General features: G+C 38.4%; 1 long non-coding RNA gene across 1 annotated transcript in view; it reads left to right on the top strand.

Moving 5' to 3' along the window:
- Positions 1-1,555: 1,555 nt before the first annotated feature.
- LOC102021906 overlaps positions 1,556-5,785 on the top strand; it is a 14,079-nt gene continuing 9,849 nt past the window's right edge. The window contains exon 1 of the long non-coding RNA XR_261550.2: positions 1,556-1,758. This is a non-coding gene — a long non-coding RNA (uncharacterized LOC102021906). The remainder of the gene's footprint in view (positions 1,759-5,785) is intronic.

Raw genomic sequence — 5,785 nt, 5'->3', positions numbered from 1 at the left:
AATTATTTTCTTATTCTCTTTAATGTTTTGAGCAATCTTTCATTCCTACATCTGATAATCTGAGCAATGTAGTTCTGGAATGCGATATGTAATGGAACAACCACTGTTGATTTGTATTAGTTTGTCGTAAGACCCTGTATCACTTTGAATGTCCTTGCTCTGATTTATGTTCATGATGCTGCTATGCTGCTACTGTTCTATTTATTTTTGTTTGTTTGTTTGTTTCTCATTTACTACTCTCTTTAAAGTAAAATAAAATTTTTAAAAAAAGAGTTTCCCATATTTTTGGTTGGCGACATTTCTCTGTGTGTGGAGATAAAACACAAGAGCCTCTCCCAGGTTCTTCTCCTTAACCCTTCAAATGCTGCCGATGCTTATAAACATCAACTCAATAAAGATCTGCCTTAGCAAATGGCCAGTATAGTGGCTATTCAATACCTGCTTTATGCGGAGCAGCATACATTGAAATCCTGCATGGAAATGACTCTTCAAAAGACCAAATCCATTTTTGTGTAACTCACATTTCGATTGCAGCTCAGACCACCTGGTGTTTATTCCCTACCATTCGAAACTCTGCCTTTGTTCTTAGCTTTGCCCTTAGTCTTCCCTTAATAAAGAAGTCCAGCAGTGGAGTGGATTCTATAATTTCCTTTCAACTATTTGCCAGACTCAATTTCCAAGTGTCTTGGCCAGGCCCCCAGGGCCATCCACTGTCTGTATATATGCCAGTGCTTAGCACAGTACCTGAGCAGTAATTACCATCAAACACATCAATGAATAGAAAGGGAAGGGCTATAGCTAGTAATTAAATATTCACAAGCTCTGCAGAATAATTTGATTTTGTTATACACATCATTTGGAAACTGCCTATGTTAGCTTTTTTTTTTTTTTTTTTTTTTTTTTTGGCAGTGATGGGCTTGAACTCAGGGCCTCCTGTGTGCTAGGTAAGTGGTGTACCACTCAGTGATCCTCCCAACCCCTATGTCAACTTCCTAGTCACTTTTATTTTCACTATGGGATGCAATTTTATTAGGCATGGAGCTATTATCTACACAGCCTCAAGGACCTACGAAGAATACTTTGTGCTCTGATTAATAGCAAAGCTCCCTATTACATTAGGTTGAACTTAAGAATCACCTTTAGGTTTTGTTTCATCTTATGTTGCTGAGCAAGGAATCAGAGCAACTGCGTCAGGTGGAGGAACTGTTTGAGGACTTAATGAATGGATTGCGTCTCAGAGCTGCCTTAGAGGCTTTGCACGTTAAGTCAGATGGATGGTGACATTGTGGTGGTTAACAAGCTTAGGGGTTGGTTTTGCAGGCTCTGAGATTTCATCCTGTCAGTTTGCCAAGAATGAGTATCAGGTTCTGTCAACTTCACAGCTTCACTCGTGGGTTCTTGCCTTCTGCCTCCAGCTTAGTCTCGCCCAGATTTTGTGACCTATCTAGTCTCCATTTGGGAACTGGTTAGAAATGCAGAACCTCAAGCTCCACCCAATGCCTTCTAAATCTGTCTGCATTTCAGTCAGCTCAGATGACTGCTTGTTACACTTACACAAACATCCTTTGCTGGGCTCCTGCCCAGCAATGAACAGAATGGTTATGCAACTTTAGTGAGCCTCAAAATCATTGGGAAGTGGACAAATGTTACAATTCCTGACCCCAGCCACACAGATTTTCATTCAAGAAGTCCTTGGAATCTGCCTTGTCTTAAATATGCCCTGCTGGCCTCGTCTGAGCTCAGTCTCAGTGCTGATGGGTGAGCTTCTGTGTGGCCTTGTTTCTCTCTAGTTTTATTAACTGGTGCTATTATGTCTCAGTCTCCGCTGTCAGTGTCACTGGTTGTCCTGGTTCTTTTTTCCTGTGTTGCCTTTTTGTTGTCACAGTGACTGTTATCTCAGTCACTGTTTTTAGTGTTGGCTTCAGTACTTTTATGTGGAAAAGGAAAAGGAGGGTTGAAACTGTTCTTGTTTAAAACTTTAAAGAACTATGGGTTGTGCAAATTTAAAAACTGAAAATGAAGTTAATTGGGACATAAGACTAATTTTGTCACCAAGGTACAGAACCATGTTTATTCTTTAGAATATTTCTATTGATAAATTATTAAGTTTATGAATTTTATTATATTACACAATGAGTACTTAACAGGAAAAAATCACAAAAATGAAAGTATTGAGTTTTTAATGTTTATCAAGTTTATAAAAGGCATCAAAATTTTCAATATCTATTGTTTTTTGGTGCATTAAGTCTGAAAAAGAACAACAGGAATAAATTCTTATATGAACTCAATGAAAATACCAATAACACTTTTAAAACAAATAATCTTTATTTCAATTATCACACCTAAGAGTCTGTGTACATGTCAACAGCACATTCCACACACGTGTTTTACTTACACTGACAGCACGTGTGCTTGGCTTTCCTTTCCTATGTGACAGTCTTGTCACCTCTCTTCTCTTGCTGCTTTGTCAGGAGCTTGTTACTATATTGTACAACATGCACTTAGCAGGGAAGTAAGATGTCAATCAAATCAAATCAAATCAAATCAAATATGTAATAAGTGCTTAGAATAATAATAACAATAAGTGCATTGACATTTTCATATCAGTTATTTACTTGCTTACAAACCTAAAAACTAACATCAAAAATAAAAACCTATGTGAACTACAATGAAAATACTGATACAACTCTACAACAAAAATAATCTTTGCTTCAACTGTCATAACCAAAGCAGTCTTCAAACATGAAAATTCCATGTTCTATACCAATCATCACTTACATTGATAGCATGTACGTTTTGTTTCCCTGTCCTTTTTGTAGGCACAGTTGACATCTTTTTTGTTTTCCTGTTGTTGTAGTAGGTCTTTGAGATGCTGTGCCTGCCTGATCTCCTGTCAGCTCACCAGTGTACACTGTGATTTTTGCATAGTTCCTTGGGCAGAAACATTTTGGATTTCCCTGCTGTAAATGATCTCCTACGAGTACTACTGTTAATCTCATAAGAAAATTTCTCCATGGTATTTTGCACTTAATATTTTCTTTATAAACTGTCATAATATTTATATCACCACACATGTTTAGGATTGAGTAAAACACAACTATTGGCCAATGCTTTGGGTTTTGAGTGACATCATAGTTGCTGCATAATTCATCAACAACCTCGACGCTATCTACTGTGCTGTAGAAAGTTTCCCTCTCAGGCTTCTGTTTTGTCAAGGTTTCCTTATCAATGTTTGCATCATGCTGCAACATTGACATCAGCAGTACCAGTTTGTTTTTCTTTGCCATATATGAGACCAATGTAAAGCTTTCTGTAATCCAAAGATTGTACTATACAATTCTCTCTTTTGAAATTGCCACATTTCATCTGGAATTTCTGCTTTCTTCCTTTGTACAGTTCCTGTGCTGGTCAACTTGTGCTCTGTCAGCAAATGTAACATCAACTGGAAACCGGTAAACCAGTTGTCCAATGTCACATTCCAATTAGTATGGGAGATGGGGGCAACAAGTCTATTCACATCATTCAGTTTATTACCATATGAATAAGGACCTGATGGCTGAGTTCTAGGATAAATGTCTAAATTGAAAGCATAACAAGTCTTTGCATCTACAAGGGCATAAATTTTTATGCCATATTTTGACCCATCACTTTTCCATAAGTCTCTTACAGACCTGCGATTACCATGAGAAATCCTTGCTAAGTACAGCAGACCTATGAATGCTTTCAGTTCAGCTAGAGAGGTGTCATAATAAATACATCTTTGAATGTGGCTATTGGTGCATACTGAACTTTTTACCTGTATTTCAGCCTTTGGGTACTTCACAGCATCTTGTAGCATTTCATTTGTTACAATTTCCGACACTGAATGGCAGTGCTGACATTCTTTCCAATACGTTTCACCCCTGCCAAGACCCTCACTGTGTTTTCAGACCTGGTTCTAACACTGAATTGTTCCATTTGGTTGTGTGGCCATTTCACAACATTTTGACGAGTCAAATATGTGCTCATGTTGTTGTTTTCTTCATCTGAAGCAAGGAGGTCTGCATTCCCCGTGTTTGTGCCAGTTGATTCTTGCTGCATTTCGCTGTCACAGGAACTTTGGCTCACATGGCCATGCCAAAGTCATTATCATCATCATTATTGTCATCATCACCATATACCCACACCTCTCCCTTCTTATCAAAACATGTACTTTACCATAATGGATCATCCTCATCATCTATGAATGAGTGATCTAATGATTCACTTTTGATCCCCTCCAAAACTTGGAAATCTGATTTTTCATGTGCCATGATCCTGAGCTGAGCTACTTTTCTACCAGAAAAGTCAAAAGAAAACTTTAAAAAAAATCCCTGGAATGCTGTGTGCCTGTTGGTCCCTCTGTGATGCTGGGTAAACATAAGCAAAACTAGCTAGGTGAAGCATAAAGGTAGGTATAAATCCTGTTTTGCCACTTTTACACATGTGCATACTCCTTGTCATTCATCATACCAAATGGGTATACACAGATTGCTTCCTGTATCCCTCAGGGAAAGATATTGTGATGTACAGACAACTAGTATAAAACTAAGGTCCAAAATTATAGTAGAAAAGTAGGGGATGTGTCCATTGGCCCAGTCTTATGCCCCTCAAATTTTTAATAATGAAGTTTTTTGGAGACACTATTACTATCTAGTATATTCTCACTATTCTTGCCCCTAGATCCAGAGATTGTCTTCTAAACTCCAGATCTGGAGTTAGAGTTCTTTCATCACAAGTATCAAAAACAGTCTCGCTCAACACAGAACTTTACTAGAGAGATATCAGATGGTTCACAGAGTGAACAAGTTTACAGAACAATGCTCACACTGGGTAGGAATGAGAACCGAGGTTGGAGTCTGGATAACAGGAACTTCTCAATGGTCCCATCTCAGAACCATCACTACAATGAATGAACTCCAGCCATTTTCAATCTTTTTGCTATTTTTCTGAAGATTCAAGTCCCAGGGTAGGATTATTTGGCCTTGCTTGGCTAGGGGAGAGCTGGCCACATTCAGTAACAGTCTTCGCAGAATCTATCAAATAGGGTGAATAATTTCCCAATGATAGCAGGCTTGCTATAACAGATGCCTGGCAATCAAACAAGCAACTAATGTCCATCACACCAGTCGAGTTGGTGGAGTCTTGACACTGGATGGTACACTTTTGTGGCTTCTCAGACTTCACTAAAAGTAAGTTTCATGAGACCAGGAATTTTTTGTTTGTTTTTGGTCCCCGCTGAATCTCATGAGCATGGAACAGTACCTGGTGCATAGTAGGTTCTTCATACATATTTAGAGGATGACTGGAGAGACTTATGGCATGAAAGTTTGGGTGTGGCCTTTGGAGTCAAAGACCAACTCTACTACTTTGTAGTTGTATTAATCTTGGCAGTTATGAACCTAAGCTCTCTGAAGAAGCCACATCTATATCAGAAGCTTACAGACCATTTGACCTTGGCTGACTGGAACATGTTGATTGTGAAGAGATCAAATGTTGCAAATTGAGAGCAAAAATTATCTTGGGTCTTCTTTAGTTCCTTTTATTAGTCATTTATTAGCAACCGCTGTGTCTGACCTAACAACTCATGACTACTAGATAAATCTCTGAGAATGTATCAGTAAGCTTAGCAGACCTTGAGCCTCTACCAACCCTAAAGCTAAGAATGCTATATATCTAAACCTATAGATGACATTTGCCCACCTGGCTATAGCCTTCCCACTGGATGTTCCCATCAACATAATTACTAACTGTATTGATTTATGAC

This window comes from Chinchilla lanigera, unplaced genomic scaffold (assembly GCF_000276665.1).
Source record: "Chinchilla lanigera isolate Chin_1 unplaced genomic scaffold, ChiLan1.0 scaffold00032, whole genome shotgun sequence".
NCBI lineage: Eukaryota > Metazoa > Chordata > Mammalia > Rodentia > Chinchillidae > Chinchilla > Chinchilla lanigera.
The sequence above is the reverse complement of the archived record's forward strand: the minus strand, read 5'-3'. Positions and strand labels throughout refer to the sequence as shown.